Raw genomic sequence first — 17,500 nt, forward strand, 5'->3', positions numbered from 1 at the left:
GGAGAAAAAAGCAACAGAAACACACCAGTCAGAATCATCTCACTCAAGTGAGGTGTTTCATTCCCACAGCTTTTTTTAGACTCCATGACTCAGCATATCTTCTAGTGGTTTTTCCTAATCCCTGGAGGGTTTGGGAGTCGGGGGTGGGCAGTGAGTAGGGGACCAAATCCTTGTTCGGTCACACCTATCAGGACTGGGTGTAATCGTCGCGCCTGCATACTCCCAGCCTTCAGCTATGCAGCGTCATAGATTTGCTTTCCAGCTGATTTTATCACAGTCCTGGGAGCCAGACTGATGTTAAAATGGTTCTTAAAAACTCACAGCCCTAGAGGATATCACAGCCTCACTCCAAGTCACGGTTCTCCTGGTCAGAAATGCAGTGAAAACTCAGGGGCTGCAAATGTATTTTATTTCTCAAACTAGTGTGGGTCAAGCCCTATGGAACTGATACCATTTGGCACAATTCAGTGTGAAAAAAATATATATCAGAAATCAAGACTCAGATTGTAGTTCCATCTCTCCCAGGAACGGCTGGGGAAATATGAATTAATAATTGCACCTCTCTGGGACTCAGTTTTCTCAACTGCAAAGGATGACCTTGAACAAGCTGCTCATTTCCTCTGGACTTCATTTAATTATCCATTAGAAGCAAGCTTGCTCTGGTATTTTATGATATTATTAGGGAGACTCTCATTATAAAATTGCTTTCTGAATCTAGTCAATGTTCCTGCCTTCAGTAGATATTTAAAAAGGATTCTGAGCAGAATTAACCAAATGATCGAAAAAGTATAGTATCTCTTTAGAGTTAGGATTATTTGCTTGGTCAATGAGAATACAAAGGTCAGAGGCAGTGTGGCTTGAGTGGGTAGGTCACTGGGTTAGAAATCCTGCATCGCGGCTTCTAAGGCCAGCTTTGCTTCCTGCTGCCTCTATTAATTACCTTAGCACGTCGTTAGATTTGCAAGACCCCTTAGGAGCAAAAAAGTTTTACACTACACATCTTAACAACTAAAAAGTTTCATGGGAGAGACTTTAATCCTTTCTATGATGTCTAGGTAGCCTACGTGTTTAAACCAAAATAAAAGCCAGCGGGATGTGATGAAAAAACAGCCAGGCACTCTGAAACATCAAACGTCAAAAATATATCCAAAATAATCTAGACCAAAAGACTCAAACGGGATCCTCTTTGGCATCTCAGATCATAACCAGCTACCTGTTTTGGATGCTGTGTAAACTTTCTATTGCTATGTAACAAATTCCCCAAATCTTAGCAGCTTAAAAACAACCCCATTTATTATTGCACAGATCTGTAGGTCAGAAGTCCTGGGGGGCTCAGCTGGGCTTTGCTCAAAATATCACAAGGTCAAAATCAAGAACTTGACTTTCTAGGCTATTATCTGGAGGCTGTGGAGAAGAATCCACTCCAAGCTCATTCAGGATGTTAAAAGAATCCAGTGACTGGAGCTCTACAACTGAGGTCCGGCGTCCCTTGTTGGCTGGGGACCTGTCTTCCCAGGACCTCCGACCACCCAACATTCCTTCTCACGAGGCCCATCCATCTTCAAATGGCAACAGCAGGCTGAGTCCTTCCTACACGGTGAGTTTCTCCGACTTTCCCTTCTTTCCTCTTTCACCATCAGCAAGAGAAAGTTCTCTGCTCTTAGCAGCAGGTGTGAGTAGACTAGGTCCACTGGGAGAGTCAACCCTTTTCAAGGTCTGCTGTGCCATATAACATAACACAATCATGGGAGGGACCACTCACCACATTTGAAGATTCTGGATATTAGCCATGTGGAATTCGGAGGTCATTTCTAGACGCTTCCTCTAACACACATCCTTTAGTTATGTCTTTTCTAGCGTCACAAGGCCTAAACAATAATGACCTTTTTGCTGTTAAAAATTATACATAAAATAAAATAAAAGCCTATTAAAAAATAAAGCTTTTGCAAACAATAAATAGTGTTATGTCCAAGAGAACAACGACAAATGAACATCTTCTATCTTTGTAGAATTCAGAGGTTCTGAGCATTTTTGTGACCAGAGCCGACTGACGGGTGGGGACTTATACACATCCCCTGTAGACCTGCCCACCATCAAATCACAATTCCAAAGTAACTCGATGATCACACAACCAACATCAAATCAGGAAGTCAGCGAACATCTAGTAAACAGAATCCACACAAGTAACTGATTTAAATAGTTACTATAAAGTGAAACTCCTAAATGCTCTCTTTCCTAAATGTATGGGGTCATTATCTCCTGGATAGTCATCTGAATAGTTAGTTACCTGGATAACTGCCTCGAAACCCCCTACTTTATTCCTTTGTGGATGTGTCCAAAGTATAAAAATACATCCAGGCTCAACTAGTGAACTGGACAGACTGAGAAAGTGACAGAATTTTAAACATATGTGAATAGAACAAAGAAACTTCTGATGAATGGAAACCCATACACTCCTTTCTCTGCTCCCATTAGTGACTTGCACTGAAAAATTCGAGCACAGACATAAAGAATAAAATGGAAATAATATCAGCTTATGGATCTACATGAGAGCATCCAGAGAAAATGGTACAGCTCATTTTCTACTAAATAATAATAATTGAACACTCATCTCAGAACATTTTGTTTCTGTTCATCCACTTTGAAATATTTGAATTATTACAGAAATTTTTTTTCTGCCAGCCAAGTGTCTAAAGTATCACACCGATTGCCTCTGAAATATTTTAAGATAAATTATATAAAAAATCTTGATGTGTAAAATCGCTTTTTGATCCCTACTGAGAATCACTACTCATGACTCGACTCAGTAACATGACTTGATAGCAAGACTTGAAACTAGAAGTTACACCAGATTCTTTAGAAGACTGTCTCTCAGCAATCATCATTTTGAAAAATCTGGAAGTTGTTGCTCCTTTCTTTGGCTCTTACAAATCTCTCCTTTTTCATTCATTCTTGACCAGTCTAACCATTTTTATAGGAGTGGCTCACATGGAACTGCCTATATGCTACAAAAAAACTTGCTGTCTACTTGGTCAGATTTCCATGTGAGCTTGAGAAGAATGTGTATTCTGCACTTGTCGGATGGAATAGTTTACGTGTGTCAATTAGATCAAGTTGACGGTTGGTGTTATTCAGATCAACTTACTGATTTTACATCCTTCCTGATTCCCTGCATCACTGCATCTTTATACCACACCAATGTAAAATCTGAGTAATAGGGGAAACTGGGTACAGATTATATGTACTACCTTTGCAACTTTTCTGTAAATCAAAAACTGTCAGGTTTTTTAAATGCTAACGTTTTAAAAAGTAAAAAATGTGCATCACAATGTTATTTGGAATAGTAAAAAAAAAAAATTGAAAATAACCCTAATATAAAAGAAATTGGTAAATAAAAGATGATCCATCATTATAACCCCTCCCTCAAAAAAAATCAGTAATTTTATATTGTGTTTACAAATTATGTAAGTGCCACATCAATTTGATGATCAAATGTGGTTTCCTCTGGGGAATGGGACCAAAAGAGAGGGCACAAGAGGAGATTTTGGTTTTCAAGTACAAGTCTGTTGGTACTATTTCGTATCTTAATCACAAGCATATCCCAGAATCTGTTAAAGGAAGGCTAAGACGTTGCCAACGTCAGGCTCGTTTACAAAGACAATACGTCATTACAGCATTTCATTAAGGTAAGATCTTGCAACAACAGGCTACAACCCTGGGTACCTGTCAAGAGTAAGCCTTACACTGTAACTTATAAAGCTTATTCTAAACAGCTTGTCCCAAGCCACATCATTAGAGTTGAAAGTCTGTATTATTTGCTACTGTTTACACTATACAGTATATACATTTCATAGGGTTTTACAGAATTTTATAATCTGAGTTCAACATACCTTCTCCCAATTTATCTCCCACCCCTCTGTCACTTGCAGAGAGTATTCCGGCTCCTTGGCACTCAGCCTCTGCCTTTCCATATCTCTGTTTCTTTGTTCATACAGTTCTCTTTGCCTCCAATGTTTCCTCCACTTCTCCAAGTCTTAAAATTCCACCTAGAGTTCAATTTCCAGATCAAATAAAAATTCCTCTTCCATAAATGCCATGTAGATTTCAGCCATCAGGGAGAAAAATGCTCTTTTCCTGTTGCTGCTGTTCCCATAGCTCTTACTTCCCCAAAACACACAGCGTTCTATTTGAATATGTCCTTTTTAATAATTATATTGTACATACCTAGCCTCTTATGGTTTTAAACATACCTGTCGTTCCTTCATTTGATTGTACGTTCCCAGAGGGGAGAGACCATCTTGTTCATCTTGATGTAGCCTTACCTCCCCTTTAACTCAGTGCTTTACACAAAGTCGAGGCCAGTTAACATTAGCTGCAATGCAGCTGAATTAATTGAAATGGATTCCTTTGGAGAAATTACTAGAGAACAAATTTTCTCAATTTTACTAAGTTTCAGTCGTCAGGCACATGGACCGCATCCTCTCCCCTCTAAGTTCCCTGAAACAAATGCTGAAATTTTTCAGCTAGTACATCCTTTGGGAATGGAGTTGTGCTTCCTCTTGGGCATATGTCAAAATCTACTCATCCACTTCTAATTTAAAACCAGTGGATCACTAGATTCTGACCAGGAGAAGTCTTACAGGGAAGATGTATTTAGACACCTGCTTTAAGCTTATTCACCTCTACTGCTCAGCTGCCACAGGTGTCTAGAGGAGAAGGGAGTGCAGACTTGCTTAAGTGTGATGACGACATTTAATGAGAAGGGAACCGCAAACAAAATTCATTCAACTCGTGAAAATAATGCCTGAGGCTCTGAAATTTAAATACCATGTTTTCTTCTTAATAATATTGTTGTGATTCTTGCCAGTCTAACAATATACCTATCAATTCCCATTGGAAAATACTTTCAGTGTTGTTTTTGTAGAAGAGCCATCAATTTCAGCGAAGAAATCCTCACGGTGATGTTAACAAAAGGAAGAACAAGCTTGGGTTTTAAAGAGCCACTGACCAAAAACAAACTCTCTGAAGTTTTCATCTCTGTTGTCCTTGAATTTCCAGATTAACAAGCCAAGTGAAAGTCAGAGAAATTCATTCAGCGTTTATATTGATTTAACAGTAATCAAAATGAATATTCTATGTTTACCAAGAAAGTAGATATAAATAACTACAAGAATTGATTCTTTGAGATAGGAACGATTTGGCCCTCCTGATGTGCCCAGTTTAACACCCAGGAGAACCTTTCTTCAACAAACGTCAGTGCAGTGGTTCCTCTAAGTGCAGAGCAGTTTCACAATCACTTAACGCCCCTGCCGATTTATGAAGTTCTGAAAACTTTATACTTGAAGACGTATGCTGTGTACTATAATCTGCCATTCCCTCTCTGCTACCCAAAGACTAGTGTTTCCATCAAGTCCCCCTCGCTTTCTCTGTATTTAGGGAACTTCACATGTTTGCGTGAAGCTTTGTGCCTTTTAGTGGTTTAGCAAATATCTGCTCAAAAGTATTTCTTTTATTAGATTGTAAGCTTCACGTGGATATTAACCAAGTGTTCACTGTAGCCCTTGAACATAACAAGGGCTCAATAAATATGTGTACAGTTGACAAGTGACAGATACTCTAGTCTTTGTCTCAAAACTGGCACCTTTACAGAAACATCACTGTTCTTAATACCGCCCTAGACCTGAATTTGAGCAGAATACACATTGTAGTTTGGTTTATCCACTGGAGAATCATCTTTTTTTGGGAAGTGGACAATATAACGATTGCTGAAATTCTTACTGGTATGAGTAGTATCTAGAAACACCTCCAAGCCACGCTATGGATGAGAAAAGCCATTTATCAAATCTTCAGGGGGTTCCTAATTTTAAGAGCCAATGGTGGATGGTGGTTAAGCATATGGTTTCTCGAGGCGGACTGCCTAGATTTGAGACCCACTTATTCTATGTATTTATTGGCTATAAGGTCTTAGGCAAGTTACTTAAGTACCTTGTTCATAAAATGGAGAAAATGATGCAACCTACCTTATAGGTATCGTAAGGATTAAATCACGTAGGACATGCAAGTGCTTAGAATAGTGTCTGGCACAGAACGGGCTCTCAGCATTAGGGATTCTAAGGCAGCATGCTAAAGGCACTACCTAGTTAGTCCAGCAGGTTAGAACATAGTGCAGTGGAGGGAGACATCGGAATGATGTAGAAAGGGCCCTGGAGTGCAAAGAAGAAGAAATGGATTTAAGCCCTGGTTCTGACACTGACCTTGTGTCTTCAGCCAAATCATTGCTTCCTTGAGCATCAATCCTCACAATGAAAAACAGAAAATACTGAGTTGACGGTATTGTTTGTATGGCTTAAACGAGGCGGTGAACGTCAAGAACTTTTTGAAATACAATGTGTGATAAAACATGGAGTGTTATCTCTATTTCATCCTCAAAAGCACAGTGAGGAACACCGGCACTCTCGCTCAGATCAGAGGAGGGCAGGGAAACTCCGTGCCGGGCCGTCCTGCCATTAGTTCTAGTATTAATACCTAATCATAGCAGAGACATTTTAAATCAAAGGAAAACATATTCTTTCCTTTGAATCTAACAAGCTAATGGAAACTCTTTTTAAAAGATTTTTTTTATTGAAGTATATAACAGACACTCTTGAAAGTGAACTGTGAGTAACCACTCAAAATAAATAAAGTGAAATTAATGCCTTCACAGTAAAAAGACAGTTAAAACACAAAGGGTAGTATTTTCCAACATATTTTGGTAAAGTGATAAAAAAAAAGATACCTGTGTCATTTATTACCTTTCAAATACTTTTAGAAATTAATTTTTACCAACATGGAGAAAACTCTAAGTTTTAATTTTTATTTAATGATAAACTAGTCTAGAAATAAGAGACTGCCCTAACAAAGATGGCGTTTCAAATGGAATTTGAGATCATCACTCTACCTACTATATGTAATCTGAAAAAGACTTTCAGCACTTACGTCTCCTTGCCTTGGTGGGGCGTGGGGTGGGGGAGCTTGTCCTAACCCACAACATGGCATTCGCAGGTCTTCTATCCAATTGTTCAAATAGTAAGATGTGGATAAATGATACCTTCCTTGCAAAATCAATCCAACCTTTAAGCTGACTATATTTTTCACTTAGACTTTTAGTCAATTCGGCTAAGTACATGCCATTCCAAGTAGGTCAGAAATCACTGGCTTCCTCTTTATGTGTTGTTTTGCTCTCCTAACTGCCTCTTCCACCAATAACAAGACTTACTCTCAGTCATTCATGCGGAGTGTGGCTTTTACTTGAGGTGTCACCTCTTGTAGAGTATTTGTGTTTTGAATCTGCTTCCTAATGTTGAAATGAAAGAGTTTTTCCAAAAGTTAACCAAACGGGAGACATATTGGGCAAGAGGGTTTTCCCAGTGGGAGCGGAATCTCTGAAATCCCACTGAGTGGTTACTTTTTATTCTGCAAGTGCTTACCAGGCTCCCTACTATCTTTAACACGTACTTTTGCTTAAATGGAGCAACGATACAAAGAATACGGAAAAGATGTGATCTTAGCCCTTCCACTGTCCATGACATAGAGGACAAACACTTTATGGAAAAAAGTGAATTTTATTACTGGATTCCTAAGAGAAAAGAAACGAGGCCTGTTAAATAGAAGAGAGAAAGGAATCATAGGCAAATAAGCGAAGATACAAGTAGGTGTAGTAGCCGTGAAGATGAAGACAGGACAGGCATCCTTTATGAGCGATCAAGTGGGAGAAATGAACACAGTGAAAGCAAACAAGGTGGACAGGCTCAGAGCACTGAGAACAGAAAACCAAAGGGGCTTTGAAAAAGGCAAATGGGAGAACGGGGAGCATGAAAATAGAAAAAGGGTAATTTGGTAGGTAAGCTGACCAGGGAAAAAGTATGTACACATGACAAAGGTAAATAAAATGAAAAATCATATATATATTACTAAGTAACTGCAGTAATAATGCTAATATGACATTCTTCCTAAATCTGTTTCATCTCCAAGTCCACTGCTGAGAAAAAGGCACACTCAGCCCTCCAAATCCACAGGTTCCATCCATATAACAGGATTCAGCCAACCACAGATGGAAAATATTCTTTAAAAATATTCCAGAAAGTTCCAAAGAACAAAACTTGAATTTGCCATGTGCCAGCAACTATTTATAATGCATTTACATTGTATTAGGGATCACAGGTAACCTACAGATGATTTAAAATGTTTGGGAAAATGTATATAGATTATATGCAAACACTACGTATGCCATCTTACATAACGGACTTGAGCATCCATGGATTTTGTTATCTGGGGCAAGGGCAGAGCGTGTCCTGGAACCATCCCCTATGGATACTGATGGACAACTCTATCTCTACATTGAGAAAATAAGAGTCATGGAGGGAAGTGAATCATCTGAGAAAACATAAATAAGGCAACTGCTTTAAAATTCCCAACATTCAAACATAACCCAGACACTGCTGTCCAAGTCAGCTCCAAAAGGTGAGCATATGGCTCTGAAGTAAGTGAAGGTGAGGCACAGTCAGGAGAGCTCTCACTGCCCCAGCTGCTACAAGGGTATCCTAGGTAGACGGGCTATTAAATGATTTTCATTGTGATCTTTATTTTAGAGAAAAAAAATAATGCCTAAATTCATTAGTGAAACAATCGGAAGGCTTCAGAATCAAATAAGGAGAAGAATGTGAGGAGGATTTATCCAAGATAGAAAAATACTACATTATAATATTATTTTCTCAGTGTGACAACAGCAGGATGTATGGTCCACAGCATGTGCACAGGCGTGCAAGGGATTAATTCAGCTTGGAGGAAAGGACAGAATCAAGAAGGGTCAGAAAAGCTTCACAGAGGATGTGATGAGAAGCTGGGCCTTGAAGTCTTAGCAAGATTTTTGCAGGTGGAAAGATTTCTCTGTCACCTCCAGCTGAACTGCTCAGTGAAGAACGATCCAGATATTTTTCCTTCTTTCAAAATTCAGGGCTTCCAGTGGTTGCTTCCTTAAGGACAAGCAGCAGAATGTAAGCCCTATTAGGGATGACACTAATTTTTATCATCCATCTATATCCCACCTTACCTCTAGAAGTGTGAGTCTCAGTAAATGCTGACAGGCTGACCAGCTGTTAGGTCAACTAAATATATTTCAGAATAATATAACTTCTTACTATTTTTTTTGGAAGAGATCCCACTTGGGCTTCTCTGAATTTTTGGAGACTTTTAAGTGCTTCAATACTCATTTATTCTTGGGAAAACTAGTTCACATTTGTGTCAACACTTTACATTCAGTTGTAATCCCGTTTCACAAGGAAGCTGATAATTGTACCTGCCAATAATTATGATAAATGTACCGTCTTATGTAATGTCTTTTGTTCATCGCTGAAATCGGTAGAAGCATGAGTGGCAAAGATGCTTTCAAATGTGGGACTCAAGTGACTGATATATGATTAGAATATTTTTCAGAAAAGACGACTCTTTCTAGTCTAATTAATGTAAGTAGGAGTCAGGTATCAAGAGTGTCCCATTCCTTGTGGAAAATTCCATCTTTTCAACTCTAGTCCTTCTCCTCCCACAATGTGCCTTGCCTGCCTTTGCCTCCTGATTTTGTCATCAAAAGCTGCTCTTGCCAGCTACCCTCCAGTCTGTCTCACTTCCAGGAGATAATACACATGGTTAGAGTTTAGTATCGTGCGAGTGGACGTGACATCACAGCACTGCAGTCATCTTTAAACTGAATATCAGACACTCCTGTTCTTAAATACCATTTGGGTAGTGCAACACGTCACGTGGTCCAAACACGCTCCATTTGGGGGACCTTTTTCTTTTCAGAAATTCAGTCCAATCGCATAAAATATTGAATTCCTCCCATTTTCTTTTTGAAGCAAATCATTTTTCTACTGCCCTTCCTTGAATGTTTAGAAGCCCTTAGTAAATTGCAATATGCCATGAACTCGGGGTCTTAACACTCTCTTCTTCCTGTACTAGGCTCTACAAATGAAGGAAACCGTTGATGAATGTTATTTTATCTTTGATAAAATGTCTTAGCCCAGGGCAGAAGCATGGAACCACTGTCAGTGCATTGGAAGTAATCACCTTAAAGGAAAAGAAATTAAAAAGGTTAATTTGAAAAATAGATGGGCTTCTATTCATGGGCAAGGGAGAAACGTGATACACATTCACAAGATATTGTTTTTGGAAAGAGCATAGGCTTTCAAATCTGATAGCTCGAATCTGAATTCCATCAGAATGTGTCGTGGAGCCCAGCCTCCCTCTAAGACTCTAAATACTGATTTCTAGCACTTGTGTTAATAAATGATGTGAAGAGTAGGATATTTGTAAAGATCCTGAGGCAGCCTCTGGACATAGAAAGTGCTCACTAAGTGGTCACTGAAATGATGATGGTGATGGTGGTGATGGTGATGGTGATGATGGTGGTAATGGTGACGATGGTGGTGATGATGATGGTGATGATGGTGGTAATGGTGACGATGGTGGTGATGATGATGATGGTGGTGGTGGTAATGGTGATGATGGTGGTGATGATGATGACAAAGTCAGAATGAAGCAAACTCATTCCTAAGAAACAATAGCTGTTAAAGGTGGCTCAGGGAGTTAGTTCACTCAACAGTTAAAAACTTGTTCTCCAGTGCAGAAAAGAACCCCTTAGAACAGAAAGGGTAAATGCTCCAGGATCTAATCTCACAGAGTGTTCTAGGAGTTCATTTTTACAGAGGAGTCTGTTTACACAACGGAGGACCCATCATCAGAGAGAAGAGAGAAGGCTGTCCTGCTGTTATATAAGATGGACAAGCCAACCATCAGGATGGAGTTGAAAGGCACTGGCAATTCTTAAAAACTGCTTATTCTTACTATTAGAATGATTGCAATCTGTATTTCCTCTCGGAGGCAGCAGCTAACAGTCAAGGTTGATGGAGGGAACTATTCACATTTCTAATTGACTTGCAAACCCATCAGTCAGGATGGTTTCAAAAAGCAACAACCTGGGAGTATCAATCCTTCCTTTGTTGGAACTTACTCTTCTCAGTTTAAATGAAGTTAATCCTACCCGGATGGAAAGAGTAAGAAGGCATCTCATCCTGTAGTTTCATCTGCACCCAAGGTCACTGTACTAAAATTGTCTCTTTGGTAACTTGGCAACCATGCATGACACTCATCTACAAGGATGGCAATCCCAAGGATGTTTTACTAAGAACCCATTTCACCTCCTGCTGACACTTCAACCCTGTGCCATCTAGGATGAGGGTTCGGATGGCCACAGAGGGAGGAAATGGGTGTCACTTGATATCACATGGCTTAACAGAGGGAAAATGTCTACCACCAAGGGTTCTTTTTGGAAGATACGTTTTGCCTTATGTTAAATATGACAAAAAAGGGAAAACTTCTTATTATTCACTTATATATTTTCCCTGTCCAATTGGCCCCTACCACTACAGTGCAAATATACTGCAACTAGCAATATCCTGCCCTTATCTACAAAAGCTCGGGGTCCAGTAATCCTATTTGTATTATCAAAATAAATCAACCATCTTGTCTGCACATTTCTACCTACCTCACCTATAAGACTGTCTCTTCCACTGCATAATTTAAAAACTTAAAATGTCCTACCTATGATTTGGTCCATAATTACTCTTTGATAAAAGCAATGTGGGATGGGTAGTTCACTTCTAACTCAAATCAAGTTAAATGCAACATAGTTTATTGCATAACCTAGATTAGGAACCTGGGTATGTAGTTTCTGCTAATGCATCTGCCAATCCCTCGATTTATTAGTAAACACCAGTTTCCAGCTCTCCATCTTCCCACCGGAAAAACAACATTTTGAATATCTGACTTCAGAAAGCCATATAGGGCTCAATGAAAATAAATGAGATGTGTATTTGGTACCAAGAACTCCTTGGAGTCACAAACTGGGGCATCCCCTTGTTGCTAGGCAACATTAGACTGGATAACAAATTAAAGCCTGAAACAGCACTAATCTGACTGTATCTGTAATGCATTCATAGGACAACTGTACAGATACAATTTATGAGACGTTGCTTACTAGGCATAATACCACTGAGCACTGAGAGACATAGAGAGGTACACACAAGCATTGAGTCCAGAACGGCCAGAACATACATCAAGAGGCAAGAGGAATTCCAGCCACAAGTCAGTCTTCCAAAATGGTTCCGACTCGGCCAACTTTATTGGCATGACCCACAACACCAGGACTGCCAAAGAGAAAAGTGTTGCCAGAGGCCTTGAAGAAAGAGTAGAGCATAGGGGTTTTCAGTAGCATCCTTACGTTAAATGACTATTCTCTCTCAGTTCAGAGCAAATTCTTCTATTTTTTTTTTCACTTGGAAATAACCAAGCTCCAGATCTCCTTCTAAATATTTTCAAGAGTGTCCCCAAGAAGACCATATGCAAGGCAGATGCTTAGAGGTTAAAGGAAGGGCTTGAGGCATAACAGCTTCAGAAAGGCACTTGGGGATTACTCAGGAGAATCTTTCGTTTTTGCCTTAAGCTACATGAAAGGTGATGTACATTGGACTGGGCCTACATAAAGGGCCTGCTACTCAGGACCATGGTGACTATGACTGACACTCAGAAAACAGCAAGCATTTGTTGAGACGTTCTCTAGGCTTTATCCCACACACCCGGTTGTACTGTCAGGTTCTTTCGGTCGTAAGCAACAGAAACTCATATAGGCATCTTCAAAAAAGGGAGGGGACAAGTTACTCTAAAGATCGTGTGGCAGGAACGATTAGGAATCACAACGAAACTCAGGAACTTCTCAGGAAGGGTCAGTGCACACACCCAGACTTCTTGAGAAGTGGACCTGAAAGAACACAGGATGGAGACACACCAGGATACAGGCTGGCCCATCATCCCCTCAGTCATACATTTATGCCTTCTCCACCTTTATGATACGCAGCATTTCAGTGGGTCTCCAGCCTCACCACAGCTGCTGTCTCTAATCCGTCCCCACCCCTTCACTCTCTCTGTGTTCTCTTCCCCACCTCGTATCTTCTGCTTCTCATCATTCCGACTGATCTGTGACTTCCCGTGGCCCCTGTTACCTTGTGGTCTCAGATTTCTTGCTTTCTTTCTGTGTCTCTATAGCATCACCTTTAAGAGAGAATTTGATTGGCCGAGCTAATCATTGGCCATCCCTTTCTAGACAGAAATTTTCATGGTAAGCTACCTTTAGCACGTTGGTCAAGCCACAAATTGGCTGCAATTGGATCAGTGACCTTGGCACACTCACTAATAGGGACAGCCACGCGAGCAGAGCCTTCCGTGGAAATCAGGAGTCAACTGCTCTCCATGTAAAGAGGCCGGGAATAGGAAAGCACTATGTTTAAACCATCCAAATATGTCAGCCCGCAAGGTGCTTATCCCTCTGATGGTCAGATTCTGAAAAGCGAAAGCATCAATCAGTTTCCAGTTATAACCATTCACCCATTTGTCTGTGACTCACTCTCAGTGCAAAGCATGGAACCAGGTATGTCAGTCAGTATCGTTTGTTCCTAGAGATGAAAGTAAAATTTTTATATTCCTAATGTTTAATAAGAAAAGCTAACACAGGAACAATCAGATAAAAACAAGGTGAGTGATTCTGAAATGGCCGTACAAGGTGTTAACATAGTGTCTTACGAGGAAGTGTACGGGAGGGAAGGAAGTAGTGAACTTAAAGTTGAGATCTGGATTTTTGTCTCAGATCAGAATATAAATATTTTTGCTATAAACTGCTGAGTAACCTTGAATACATTAGTTTATCTCCTGATACCTCGGTTTCTTATACTTAAAATGAGTGTCAAGACCTAGGTGTGCATCTTCTACCTTCTGAAGATTTTTTTTGGTATAACTATTACTACTTTTCCAAGCAGCATATAGAAGAAATCCTTTAACATGCTGATGTTGGGGGAAATTTCATACCTGTCTTATAGGCAAATTATATCATAATTTTATACTAATACATATTAATTGCCTGATTTTTTTCCACCGTGTATTTTGATTCTTATGGTCAAGAGTCAGACTACAATACTCTACTAGAATTGTCCACTGATGACTTTTGCCTTTTGAACTTAAAAAGCAACAGACTTAGGTGCAGTCCTAATTTAAAGATACTTCAAATTGAAATGAGTATTATGGCTACCTCAGATTTAGTATCAAAATAACTACTGAAATAATGAGTAAGATAACTCAGATACTCCCAAATGAGTACCATGGGTACAGAATTAGACTCAAAGTAACAGAGGCACACGGAAGCGGAGACAGCACCTGCATCCCAGAGTGGAATGGAATGGACATCAAAGTTTGGTCCACACGTGTGCCTTCCTTCAGCCACTCTGCCTGCCCTACGTAGGCAAAATACCATTGCTAGCCAGCCAGCTTGTACTAAAATCACATATCCATTTCTCTTGCTGTTGCTTAAACTTTAACCAGGAAAAACAAGTGCAGTTAGCACTCGGATCTGTGTAACTAAGAAATATTCCACGCTCCACTGTCTCCCAACACTTTGTAGAAAATATGCAAAATTTAGGAACTAGTCAGACTTAGGTCAAATGCCAATTAATCATTTACCAACCATGTAAAGTGATTTGGGCAAGCCACATGAAATCTCTGGCCTCTGATAATACCCAGATTTCAGAGTCATTTCAAAATGTACAGGCGGCAACATGTGGGAGTATCTGGCAGGGAGCGAGATGTAAATTGATACCCAGTATGCGGAGGTGCTTCTTTCAGGTCCTTCTCCCTCGCTCTGCCCACCTTTTGCATCCTTCACCAGCCACGGATCCTCACTGATGTACCTTAGGTCAATCACACCGCACCGCATCCCTACCCTTAATCAGAGAAACTGACTGTAAGAAAGCTCGTCCCCAGCTACATGGAATCCCCTCATGAGGGTTAAATGAACTTCGTGGAGACCATCTAACTGAACAACACTGCAGCCCTCGGAGACTAGCAAAGTCAGTAATTGCTACAGAAAATTTCATAGAAGCGAAACCAAGACATCAAGTGACTTTACTGAGATCACTTAGAGGGTAAGTTATAAATGGATACCTAATGGTACAATTTATTAAAAGAGTTGATACAGTGGCATTATTAGAGCCATTTCCCCTGAAGCTTTCACTGAAGAGTTCAGACTGGGAAGCAATGCTTTGCCAAGTTCTATAGTGCAGAACGAGGATACAGCATCGGTAACTCTACAAAGAAATGCAATGTTATGTCCCCAACAACGGAGGATACAAAGTCTACAATCACTCAGATATATCTGGAAATCCTCTCTCTGCCTTTTAAAGACAACCAGTGAACTGGACTTTTGTTTCCCATGGAGTATATATGTATACACAGAACCAGTTAGATATATCATGAAACACTTGAAACAGTTCAATATCATTCTATTTTTATTTTCCTTTGAGGTCGGAGATACTCCAAAATGTCTTTATAAATTCTAGTTTGAGTATCTAAAGTTAGTTTTAAAAAAAAAGAGACTGAAAGAAGATGTGGAAAAAGTAACTTCTATTCATATACTTCTGGTCCTCTTAGTATTAAATAAGAACAACTTATATTAAATCACACCTTTCTTTTGGTGGCCATGAAATATGTTCCTAAAGTTTTGCATTATTCTTTAGAGGTTACCAGGTGTATTCAGCTGGGAGAACTTTTTGCCTCTTTCTGTAAATGCTTCTTTAAATAGAAAAGCTAGACTAAATTTTTCTTGTCTTTTACTTAAGGGCAAAGCACAAGATGTATAAAGAAAATCAAAAATAGAACTGAGATTCCCGAGTGCTTGGTCTAGAATCGATCTTTCCTACCTGTTAACTTCCCGTTTCCCCCCTCCCCTTTTCTCTTCCTTTTCTTGTAATTATCCCTTCAAGTAATTATTTGCATTTTTTTCTTCACAATTCTCCTTTATGAACACTGTCTGACACCTGAATGCTAATAATTGTTTAGCACTTCTCTTTAGAACATTCAAGATCATTCCAGTTAAAAACAAAAAAAAAGGGATATTTCACCTCATTTCGGAATCTGGGATGGGAAACCTCCAAGGAATGTGCAGGCTTAGAAATCAAGGTAAATAATAATTCTTTTCTCTCCAAAAGTGACCCTCAGTGTCAATGCTTTTTAACAGCTAATTTTCACTGCTCAACAGTAAATACGAGCTGGAAAAACTCAAAATTCTTCAAAAAAATATATACTATGTGCTGACAGTACAAGACACCAACTATCCCCTTCATGCTTTTTGCCCAAAAGTGCACAGAGGCAATGCGCCTAATGCAGAAAGACAGAGATGCTAAGAAAACACTCATCCATCACAGTTGCCTCTTTTCTCCTCACACACTTGGCTGGAAGAGCTGGAGAAGCAGAGCTGAGTGGTTCGCAGCCAGCGCGGGCCTTGCAGGGTACGGATGTCACACAGATCCCAACCAGGGGACAGGATGCATTTTCTCGGGTCTCCCAACACAGGGACAGCAGAAATGGGGCCAGTAATCACTTCGTTCCTCATTTTCTGACCAAAGTTGTATATTACTCAGTATATGTTCTCTATTACACCTGAGCCTTCAGGATGAGTTCCAAATGTCTTACGGTCACCATCTGTCTAGTTTTAAAGGAGACTTCTGGCATTTCAGGATTCTAATAGGGATTTGTCAAGTAAGTCTTGAGAAAGGAAACTGCAATCATTAGGACAGAGAACCAGACATAACTGGAGATCTTTTCTACGATAGAACATGCAAGGACAAACACTCAGAGTTTCCTCTAAGTTTTTATCATGAGAATGATTTTATGATTTTTACACTGCTCAGAATTCAAAAAGAATTTGTATCATTCAGAATTTCCTGTTCTATACTTTAGCACACTTATTCCAAGGAAAAGTGTTTCCCTTCAGGAATAAAAGCTTTTAATTTTGAGATTGAGGGGTATATCCCCTTTGTGCTTCTTTGGTCTTTGTAAGATTTGAGACCCAAGAATCTAAATCTATCTCTAAGAGACTCCTTAATTTAGAAGATAAGACCTTTTATTATATGGCCTCTGCCTGCTTTTCCAGTCTTTCACACTACTCAGCGATTATGTCAACGAACTTACAGTTGCTTTATTTTGTCTTCCCCCTCCCCTCTGTGGTCTTCTGTAAACACTCTTTTCTTTTCTTTTCTTTTCTTTTTTTTTCCTTTTTAAGTGTGGACAATTTCACTTCATCTCAAAGACTCAACCTGAGATTATTTCTCTTGTCTGACCTGCTCTGACCCTTCTTGGTTGCTTTAAGATCGTCTCCTGTGTGCTCCCTTAGAATTCTGTGTGGGTCCTTAGCCTATCACGTCTTGCACTGCTCAACCACTGCCTGCTTTTCTTGACTATTTCCCTCATCAGTGCAACAACTCTCTTTGCAGAAGAATTACATATTATTTACTCACCTTTTATCAGCTTCGTCCAGAACTCAGCATGTAGGGGTTCCATAAATGTTTACTGTGTAAGTTAATTAGTG

This window comes from Camelus ferus, chromosome 26 (assembly GCF_009834535.1).
Source record: "Camelus ferus isolate YT-003-E chromosome 26, BCGSAC_Cfer_1.0, whole genome shotgun sequence".
Classification (NCBI taxonomy): Eukaryota; Metazoa; Chordata; class Mammalia; order Artiodactyla; family Camelidae; genus Camelus; species Camelus ferus.